Source organism: Equus przewalskii, chromosome 24 (assembly GCF_037783145.1).
Source record: "Equus przewalskii isolate Varuska chromosome 24, EquPr2, whole genome shotgun sequence".
NCBI lineage: Eukaryota > Metazoa > Chordata > Mammalia > Perissodactyla > Equidae > Equus > Equus przewalskii.
The window spans coordinates 34,304,275-34,315,804 of record NC_091854.1 but is presented as its reverse complement, the minus strand read 5'-3'; the positions used below and the strand labels follow the sequence as shown (position 1 = coordinate 34,315,804).

The 11,530-nt window shown below is 42.5% G+C and overlaps 1 long non-coding RNA gene across 1 annotated transcript in view; it reads right to left on the bottom strand.

Annotated features, from left to right (window-relative positions):
- Window positions 1-519: 519 nt before the first annotated feature.
- Window positions 520-11,530, bottom strand: part of LOC139079150 (uncharacterized) — a 52,357-nt gene continuing 41,346 nt past the window's right edge. The window contains exons 5-7 of the long non-coding RNA XR_011532498.1: window positions 5,033-5,137; window positions 4,369-4,573; window positions 520-4,131 (exon numbers count right to left, since the gene is read on the bottom strand). This is a non-coding gene — a long non-coding RNA (uncharacterized lncRNA). The remainder of the gene's footprint in view (window positions 4,132-4,368; window positions 4,574-5,032; window positions 5,138-11,530) is intronic.

The following is an 11,530-nucleotide window of genomic DNA, read 5'->3' as shown; positions in this document are numbered from 1 at the left end:
CGAGCCTTCTACCCTCTTCACCCCACATCCCCTTCTTTGAATAAAATCATCATCATTTGCAAAACCCCAATAGACATTCTTCTCCTGTGCTGTTTCTCCTGCTTCCCCTTGGATTCTGCGGCTACAGACAGTTACTACATCCAGACCTCTTGGTTCTGTCTTTGCAGCAACGGCATCTTCTGTCGGTTTAACACTGACTTCTCGTTCTCTGAAAATGAGCTACAGCATTGGTGCATGAGGCAGTCAGGCCATGGAAAACGGAAAGGATAAGTTGCTCAGAGAAGTTGAGGACTTCGCTTCAAAATGGAAAGTAGGTGCTGGGACTCCACGTAACACAGAGCTCGGCGTGAGCCACGGGCGTGCGGGTGCCGTGCTGGCTCGCTCACTACCCACATTAACCTAGGAAACATGACGAGTGCCCACATTTAGTGACATGATGACTTCCGTTTACTACGCCTGTGGTGCACCCAGGACTGTGCAGGAGCAGCTCTATCTGAAAATCTCCAGAACGCATGAAAATTCACCAGAGGCAGCTCTTTATTTGGTGCGCAATTCTGTGCCTTTTGGACACTGGGTGTGACACTGCAGCTCCACTTCCGTGGGACAGAGAACATTACATATGGAGTGACGATACAATCATTTGAACCAGGGCTGTTTTGTAAGTGAAAGAAATTGTTCCTATTAACCATCTTGGGATAAGGAAGTCGATGAGGACCGTTCCTGGGAAGAAAGTGTGGTCACCTCATCTTCCTGGAAGCCCTTGCCCATCTCATCCTCCAGGGGTCAGTAGCTGTGAGGCAGGATACCAACCAAGCCAGCCACCACCTAAGTATTGGGTGCTGACTGCCGGCTGGGACTGCATCCCACGGGGCCACCAGTGAGGGACCAGGGTGCGAGGAGACGAAAGAGTAAGTCAGAAAACCTGGGGTATGGTGCTGAGTCTGGGGGCCCACAGAGCTAAGCAACATGGGTTGGGCCAGAGGAAATCATTCAGAGAAGCCTGGCCACACTGGAGGGCATGAAGGTGAGGATCCCAGGTCCTGGCTTCAGTCCCCGCTGGACAGTGAGGACAGTGTGGGCACAGGTGGAGGTGACAGAGAGCCACAGAAATCTCCGGCTGCCTAGATGCCGCTGCTAGTGTTCCCAGAGGCATTGAGTGCTAGACGGAGGCAGGCTGCATTACAAATAGAACAGGCATCTAGGAAAAAGGGCCTTCACCTTTCCTGGTCACAGAGGGCCCCAGAGGTTAGACATCATTTATCGGGAATGTAGAGGCAAATAGCCATAGCTAATGTGAGAACATTTATTACTTTTCCAGTTTCGCTGAATAAGCCTCTTGAGACTTTGCTGGTGTGAATATATATGGCCCTACTTCGAGAGCAGGTGACTGGGAGCGTGCTAAATTACAAAAGTAAATAAATAATGCCGATACATCTTCAACACACTGGATTTCTGTCTCAGGCTGCCTGCACATATAAGGAAAATAGAGTTCCTTTTTAATCATTTAAATGTCAACTTCAGACAGTTACTCCGCAGAGAAGAGAACACACGTCCCTCAGAAGCCCAGGCCCCTGGACGTTCTTTCTGGGGTCCAGTGACTTTTACTAGATGTTTAAGAAGGAAGACCATGTGGAAAGCAGAGCCACATCCTTACACAACACTTAAGATGAAGAGCGAGGAGACCGAGGCCGGAGACGCAGCTGAGGCTGCAGAGGCAGTTTTCTCAGAGAGGGGTGAAAACTTAGCTCTCCTGACGGACGGGGTTCAGGACAGATGGACAGCACAGAATTGGTGCAGCGTGAGGATTTCATGTCAATTAGACCCAAACGTCTACCTTGGTTCCACTTCTAACTCTGGGACCCCAAATAAGGCCCTCTCCAATGAGTATCCTAATGTCTGCCTCATAACATGGCTTCATCAAGGAAAACATGAGACTGTATTGGTAAATTGCCAAGTACCTCACCTAGGATGCACTGGGTTCCCAGCAGAGCTAGCTCCCTGCCTCACCCCAGTGATTGTTAGGGTCTAGTCAAACAATGTGAATCTCCCCCATCCCCAACTATTGTCCATTCGTAGGTGAATACCCAATAGTAGTTCTCAAACTCTTTTGACATAAGAATCACTTGATCAAGAGAAATGAGAAGACAAGTCACAAATTAGGAGAAAATATTTGCAAAAGACACATCTGATATAGAACTGATGCAAAATACACACAGAACTCTTAAAACTCAACAACAAGAAAACAAACAACCTAAATTAAAAAATGGACCAAAGACCTTAACAGATACCTCAGCAAAGAAGATATGCAGATGGCAAGTAAGCATATGAAAAGGTGCTCCACCTCATACATCATTGAGAAAATGCAAATTAAGACAACTTTAAGATACCACTACACACCTATTAGAATGGCCAAAACTCAAGACAGTGACACCACCAAATGCTGACAAGGATGTGGAGCAATAAGGACTCTCATTCATTGCTGGTGGGAATGCAAAATGGTACAGCCACTTTGGAAGACAGCTTGGCTGTTTCTTACAAAACTAAACATACTCTTATCATATGATCCAGCAATCATGTTCGTTGGTATTTAACCAAAGGAGATGAAAACTTATGTCCACACAAAAACCTGAACACAGATGTTGATAGCAGCTGTATTCATAATTGCTAAAACTTGGAAGCAACCAAGACATCCTTCAGTAGGCGAATGGATAAATAAATTGTGGTACACCAGATAAGGGAATATTATTCAGAGTTAAAAAGAAATGAGCAGGGACAGGCCTGGTGGCTTAGTGCTTAAGTTCGCATGCTCTACTTCAGCAACCCAAGGTTCATGAGTTTGGATCCCAGGCATGGACCTACACACTGCTCATCAAGCCATGCTGTGGCAGCATGCCACATACAAAATAGAGGAGGACTGGCACAGATGTTAGCTCAGGACCAATATTCCTCACCAAAAAAATTTTTAAAAGATAGGAAAGAAATGAGCTATGAAGTTATAAGAAGACATGGAGGAACCTGGAATGCCTATTACTAAGTGAAAGAAGCCAATCTGAAAAGGCCACACACTGTATGATTCCAACTCTATGACATTCTGGAAAAGGCACAACTATGGAGACAGTGAAAAGATCAGTGGTTGCCAGGGATGTGGGGGATTAGGGGGAGGGAAGAAGAGGCAGAGCACAGAGCATTTTTAGGGCAGTGAAACTATTCTGTATGATACCATAATGGTAGATACACATCATCAGACATTTGTCCCAACCCACAGAATGTGCAACACCAAGAGTGAACCCTAAGGTACACTATGGACTTTGGGTGAGAATGACGTGTCAGTGCAGGTTCACCAGTTGTAACAGATGTCCCACTCTGGTGGGGATGATGATAAAGGAGGAGGCTGTGCATGTGGGGGAGCAGGGGGTATATGGGAAATCTCTGTACCTTCCTCTCAATTTTGCTGTGAACCTAAAACTGCTCTAAAAAAATAATAAAGTCTTAATGAAAAGAAAAATCACCTGAAGCATTTGTTGGAATGCAGATTCAGCAGGACTGGAGGGCAGCCCGGGAATCTACTTTACGAGGCCTTTCTTCCTCCCCCTCCCACTCAGATGCAACTGGACTACAGACCACACTTGGGAAAACGCTAATAGAGAGAAATCATTTTGATGCACGATCCCAGTAGCCCCTAAACTGCTCTGTGCTTCAGACTAAAATATGAAGAAAATTCAGACTAAAAATTTAGGAGTACCTCACCCCAAGAGACAATAATTCCGTGAGTGGGGTCTGACATTTGTATTTTAATAAGTTCGCTGGTGGTTCTAACATTTAACAGGGCTTGGGAATCGCTGCTTTATCGCTGCTGCAGGGTTGTGGTCCCACCCACTCTGATTCCAGCGGCTCATTTGCATTAACCCATTCACAGGCATCCTGCACTGGATGCCTGCAAGAGGGGAAGGTCTTGCTATCTAACACTCCAGTCAGGGGCTTCATGCAAAGGCATTGCTCACAGGGGTTTGTAATGACTTTGTCTCCACAGCCAGTTGGAGTTTGAGGCCGGTCTTCATTTCTGTTTGTTTTTAAATAAACACACTGTGAGGTGATAGCAAAGTTCTTCAAGGCAGATGTGTTAACTTCATCCTGGAGGGAAGTTGAAAAGAAAGAAGCAAATGAGGCTCACAGATGGCAACGTGGTTTTTAGAGACGGTGGGGATGGTGGAGCGGACAATCCTCCAATAAGCACAACGGCCATCGTGTCCATTTCACGCCCAGACCGCTGAACGTAGCCCACCTCCCAGATGCCGCACTGATTAGCTCCAGGAAGACCAACAAAACGCTAATGTCGGCCCCACAGACACGTCTGTGATCGCCCCTCACCTGCTCTCCACCTGCTGGTCTCCATCGGTCTCTACGGTTCTCCCAATCTTGGAATCATAGCCAGTTTCCAAGTGTACACAGAGTTCTTTTACTTATTACACCCAACTTCCTGCTCAAATCTAGCCAATGTGCCAAGCTGCCAAGACTTTCATCTTTGCGTGAGAAAGTTCTTCCTGTAGCCCCAGGTGAACGCCAGTCACGGAGGCTAAGAGAGAGGCAGGGAGACCATTTAATGGCATTCCAATAAAATGACTGATCACAAAAGTTTCTGCTGTGCAGATAACCAGCAGTGCATTCCAGGAACACACTGCAACCCCTCATCGCTGCACACATCCCCACAAATTCCTATTGTTGAAAATAATCAAAAGCTTCTTTCTACATTTGCTTATTAAATTGTTGAGAAGTTTTCATATTTCTATTGAACAAGAATCCCAAAGTATTGACTTTTAACTCTACTTCACAGGCATGCCTGGAGAATAGGACAAGAAATCGATTTGCTAAAGTCACCAAACCTGTGAAATTTCTGTTTCTCTAACACACTCCGGGTCAATCCTTCGGGTTCTCCATTAAGGAAAGATGACCCCTTCCAAGGACAGCTCCATTTCATTTAGGCTGTTGGCCTTCGCAGTGTATGTTTTATGGTTTCCTGTGAATATTTACTTACTCTCAATGATCTCCATCTACAAGAAGCTATATCGCCAAAGTGTCCTACCCCTGGTAAGTCATTTGTTTGACTTAAGCTTTTTTCTTAGATCCCTTTAAGGAACTCCTAAAAGACATAATCAGAAGCAATTCATTATTAAACATTTACTATGTGCCTGATATAATAGATATGATATTAAACCAATGTATTTCTCATTCCCCTATAAATCGCTTTTGCCCTGGGAATCACATTCTCCGACAGCCTCCTACAATTAAGGCCAAGCAAGAAAGATCAGCCCAGGAAAGAGGGAGCAAAATACAGACACATGGATCTTTTGCCAACTCAAAGCTCACTCTCCTGAATCGTTAGCAAGTTCCTTATCTTAAAAGCCAGGTTGTGTGAGAAGAAAAAAATTCTAAATTATAATAGTGCCCTTTACATGTGCTAAAATCCAGGCTGACCTACATAGAAAGTGCTATCTGTTCATTTTTAAGATAGTAACACCTCGTATTGATTGTTCTTTTTATGACAGGCACTGTTTTGCACTTATTAACTCCATTCAACCTTGTAATGGTCTCCATCTCATTTGTTCACCAATGTGCCCCAAGCTCCTAGGACAAAGCCTGGTATATAGTAGGCACTTAATAAATGTGTGTCAAGTGCATGGACTACTTTATGGGATGTGTGCTATTATCCACATCCTGCAGATGAGGACAGAGGCAAAGAGCAGTTAGGTATATTTTCCAAAGTTTTACAGTCAGCAGTGAGACTAGGATTCAGGATAAGGAAACATCTCCATAAACATCGAGTGAGTTGCTCCAAGTTATTAAAGGCAGAACAGCTCTAGGCTCCCTCCTTTCAGTCCTGTGCAGCCTTCATAGGACTGGCAGGCAATACAAATAAATTATATGTCAGGTCCATGTATATGTAATTTGTAGGTATATACACACACGTATATAGCACCTGACACATAATTGGCATCCATGACACACCAGCAGCTTTTCTTTCAGACTCATCCTAAAAACAAGCAAAATTGTAGGTGTGAAAAAGTGCTTTGAAAGATGTGAAACACACTCATTCAAGATGTCGTAAAAATAACCACGAACATTTTTAACAGTACCGCCTGGGGCCAGCCCCACGGGCTGGGATCTGTCTTCTTCACGCCTGATACCCACTGCCAGCTGCGTCCCGCCCTGAGTTTTGAACGATAGGCAGGCTCTCCTCACATCTGTCAAAGGAACCCTACTGGTGTCTGACCGAACGTTGCCAGCTGGCTGGAAAGGGAAGAAACTTCGATTGATCATGAGTTTTCTGTTTCAGCTACTATACTATTTATTCATTGATTTAATATCAAATATCTATTGAACACCTACCATGTGCCAGACATGGCGCCAAACAACTAGGAGACCCCTGAGAGCGACTTCAGTGCCCCCACAGTTTATTGCATTTGATCCCATGAACATCTCCTTAGACGGATCCTCTTGTTACCATCCCCATGTTGCAGATGAGGAGATAAGGCCAAACAAGGCTAAGTAACTTGTTAGGGGCACACAGCTCCATGACGGGGCGGGATTTAAACATGCAGTTGACTCCAGAGTCAATGTGAAGAGAACTCAGAGAAACGTGAAGTCTCTCCTCTGTCGATTTTTGTCCCATTTTGCCTACTTCGACTGCTCCCTGACATACAACTCTTGGCTCTTCCTATTCCGAAGCCATGGAAAAACTTTCTGAGAAGTTGTGACAAGAAGTAAGTGCAAGTCAGAACAGAACGTGCTTGACCCCACCCCTCAGTTCTTCTCCAGTCTCTGCCATGGGAGCAGTCTCTGACCTGTCTCACCTCCTCAGCCAAGAGCAAGAAAGATGCACCAAAGGGAGCAAACACCTCAGGGCCCGGAGCCCCCAGGATAGAGACGGGCCAGTGGCCAAATAACTCCCTCCTATTAGCAGTCCTCAAAATTCGTACTTTTCTGTAGTTCCTAAAGGTGTAAAATTCCATATATCTCCAACTTACTAATAAGTTATCTACTGAGTGAGATATTAAAGGTTATAAAATTTATTATTATAAACTAAAATTAGAGTCTCCCAAGGATGTGGATTCCATTTTCTGCTAAGAAGGCTGACTTCCTCAAAACGTCCCGTTATGTTGCACAGTCCCTACTGTGGAGCGTAGGATCACCGGCACTTTACGGCAAGGACCCACAGTGACCACTGCATCACCAGCACTGCTCTGGGTGGACACTGGCTTCTTTCTGCCATTCTTGCTTGTAATGATCATTTCCTGTTGCTTTAGCAGCAATATCAACTTAAGTTGTTGTGGGGTGTTTGCTTAACCGTGCAGTAGATATTGATGGGTTATCTAATAGTCTAACGCTAGACTTTGACATCATACACTCTGGTTCAAATATGCATCACCTGTATTTCACTGATAAAGCAGATTTATACATAATCACAATTTTTTAATGTATGGTAATGCTTGATTGGTGTTGCCTGTGAATTTGAGCCATTCAAAGTTGGTATAACAGCATTATGCTTCTGGTATGGCTAAAACAGCTCCAGCTGAGCCAGCCATCCCACAGATAATACCACACTCTAAACAAAACACGAACAAATACCTGAAGTTACTGGAAAGTAAAAGAGCAGAGAGATTCGGAGAGAAGGGAAGAGCAGGGTGAGTTTCACTGTTTTAAAGACTTAACCCTGAGAGCAGGCCACAGCTGGCACCACCAAATAGCTAAAACTCCAGTAGAAAAGCTGCTCTTTCTGTCCTGAAAACTAGGTAACAAAATTCACTGTAACCAACACTGCTGGAAAGCAAGTGGGGGAGGTCTCAAAAAGGAGAGAAAAAGAGTAGGAAGCCCCAAATTCTGCACATAAACTCTGTCCAAACCTCTGTCCCACCTCTGAATCATGCACACATGGAGCAGATTATTAGAAACTAAAATAAAAATAACAGAGCTGAAATAAAACCTGAAAATCTTCCAAAGGGACAAATTTTTCTGTCTGAACCCAGTCAAGTTAACATTCTGTCAGAACGAAAAATGAACACTCTTCAGAGACGTATACAGAATCCAGAACCTGCACAATGTTACAGTAACACTGTCCCACATACAGTCCAAAATCACTCAACAAACAAGAAACAGGAAACTGTAATCCATTCTCACAAGAAACTATAATCAACAGAAACCAACCTCAAAATGATTGAGAATTTGGAATTAGCAAGAAGGGACTTTAAACAATTATTATAACTGTGCCCAATGATGTAAAAGAAACTATGGTCATAATGAATAAAAAATACAAAATCTCAGAAAGTTAATAGAAAATATTAAAAAGCAAAAAGAAATCCTAGAACTGAAAATACAATATTTAAAATTTCACTGTATGGACTTGACAGCAGAGTGAATATAGTACAGTCAGCCAACTTGAAAATAAATAGAAAATATATCATCTGAAAAAGAAGAGATAAAAGAAGGAAAAAAAATAAACAAAGCCTTGGGGACCCATAGGACCACATCAAATTGTGTGATGTGCATGTAATTAGAGCTGCGGGAGGAGACAACAGAAGCAGAGAAAATAATGAGCAAAATTTCGCTGACTTTCATAAAAAATGTAAGTTTACAAAGTCAAGAAACTCAATAAACTCCAAGGAGAATAAAATGAAGAAAATCCCACCTAAGCAAATCATAGTTAACCTACTGATAACCAAAATAAGATCATTTTGAAAGCAACCGAAGAGAAAGGACACATGATACCTAACAGAAGAGCAGCTCAGATGAGTTCTGACTTCTCATCAAAAGTCATGGAGGCGGAAGCCTGGGTACCAACATCTTCAAAGTGCTGAAAGAAACTGTCAGCCCAGAATTCTAACCCAGCCAAAATATCCTTTAAGAATGAAGATGAAATAGACATTTTTAGATAAAATAAAAATAAAAGAATTTTTCACCTTATAAGAGAGTCTCAAAAAAATTCTTTAGGGGTTGGCCCTGTGGCCGAGTGGTTAAGTTCACCTGCTCCGCTTTGGCGGCCCAGCATTTCGCAGGTTCGGATCCTGGGTGCGGACATGGCACCGCTCATCAGGCCATGCTGAGGCAGCGTCCCACGGAGCACAACCAGAGGGACCTACAACTAGAATGTACAACTATGTACTGGGGGGTTTGGGGAGAAGAAGAAGAAGAAAAACAAAAAAGAAGATTGTCAACAGATGTTATCTCAGGTACCAATCTTTAAAAAAAAATTAAATTCTTTAGACCAAAGGCAAGCAATAAAACAGAAACTCAGATCTTCAGGAAAGATGACTATCACTGGAAGTATTAAATTCCTGAGTAAATATAAAAGATTGTCTTCCTCTTAACTTCTCTTTATATGACTATCTAAAGCAAAAATTAAAATACTGTCTGTGGGAATTATGAAATATATACGAAAACCACAGCCTACTGGGAAGCAGTGGGAGGCATGGACCTACATAGTTATGATGTTTTCACGTTTTGCATGGAGGTAAAATACTGTTAACATTAAAATTAAGGAGTTTGTTTTAATCTCTAGAGCAGCCACTAAAAATATAATGCAAAGAGGTATAACAAAAAAGTCGAGATAAATTAAAATTGAATTCTAAAACAACAATCAAAGAACCCAAAAGAAAATAAGAGGAACAGAGAAACAAAATATCAGAGGGAACCAATAGAAAAGAAATAAAAAAGCTTAATAAACACAATTATTGAGTTATTTTGAGGTCATTGAGCACTGTTCTATATTAAAAAATGCATACAAGTTCATATTTTTCACTAGAAATTACAAACTTTCTTTTGCACATTCCTCTCAGATTATGTATTAGCATTAAAATCTCCGAGTTGAGAAGTGGGAATGTGTGGAGTAAATGGTCCACAGCTAAGACATTCATAGTCACTGCCTTAAAGATATTCAAAAAGTTCTGTATATGACAGCCCTGAGTAAAATTTTGAGTCCAACACCATTTCTTCAATTTTTTTCTTCCATTTCGTTTACCCCAGTTTTCCCATACTCCATCTTTTGCCCATAATGTTCTCCCTTCCTGGAATATCCTCATCTCTTTCCTCTTAATCTCCTTATCTTTAATGTCTCCCTATCAATCGCCCTTATTCCCTCCACTTCATTCTACACAGCAGCCAGACTAATACTGTCAAAAAAAACCAAGGATCTTTCATTCCACAAATATTTACTGAGTTAATACTATGTGCAGTGCTTTAATGCTGGCTTCCTGGTACATGGCGATGAACAAATAGATTTTGTCTTTTTCACAAAAGCAGTAGGAAATCATTAAGGTATCTGAGCAGGGAAGTAACGTGACAAGACTCGCATTTACAAACGCTCTGTCTGTGAAGAGTAGACTGGAGGGCAGTGTGAACGGCTGATGAAGAGGACAGGCCTGTTCTGCGATTCGGGAGAGAGGAGCAGGGCGCTTGGACGTGGCTAACAAGACTGAAACTGGAGATGCTTCTCTGACATTATGGATCTGAAAATATTTTAGAAGGAAACTGGCAGGACTTGGTGGTGCGTTGGTTATAGGGGGTGAAGGAGAGGGAGGTTTCACGAATGGTTCCTGGTTGTCTTTTGCGGACGGCCTGCTGAAGAGGGTGCCATTGGCTGAGCTGGAGGAGAAGGGCAAAAACGAAGATCCTGAGTTCGTCTGGGGATATTTTAAGTTTCAATGATGCTAAATTCTCCAACTGGAGCTGTCTTTCATTCAGTGCAGTATCCAGTACCCAATACAGTGCATATGTCAAAATAAAAATTCAATACGTGTTGTTAGCTGACTCACCTGGAATCAGAGGAAAGGAATAATCGTTTAGTAAGCGTTGACTTCGCCAGGCATTCTGACAGACATTTTATTCGCATCATCTCATTTAATCCCACAGGGAGAGCTCAGCTTTAATAGTCTGATTCCAATTTTACAGATTAGGGAACAAACTCAACAAGACAAGAAAATCGCAGAACCAAGATTAGAACTCAGATCCACCTATTTACACATCCCTTGCAAAGTCCGTGTTCTTGGCCCCCTTCCCAACCACCACCATCTAATGTTTATTTTATGGAAAATAAAGCAGCTTCTTTCCCTACATCTTAGAAAATCTCTCCTTCTTTCTTCCCCATACTCATTTCTCTTCTCCCACTAAGGTCTGGATACTTCAGAACAAAATTCAGCAATCTCTCCTTTGCTTCTACTCAAGATTAAGAGAAAGGAATCTGCTGCCTTCTCCACCAGCACTTCACTTTGGAAAAATAAAAACAGAAAAATGGAAAAGGATCCCACTGCTACAAGATTATGGATGCACTCATATCGTGTGTATTTTTCAAAAATTTCAAGGAAGCTGAAATCTGATTTAATCTATGACATGTTTGTACTAAATTACTTAACCACATCAAAGCATCGATGGCCTCACACTCTGGGAAGAGGCATTGTAAAATGGTTTTCAAATATATAATGCAGTCTCTCAGGTGCTTGAGACAGCGACGCCCATCTCTGAATATAAAGCTTCCTTACCCTCT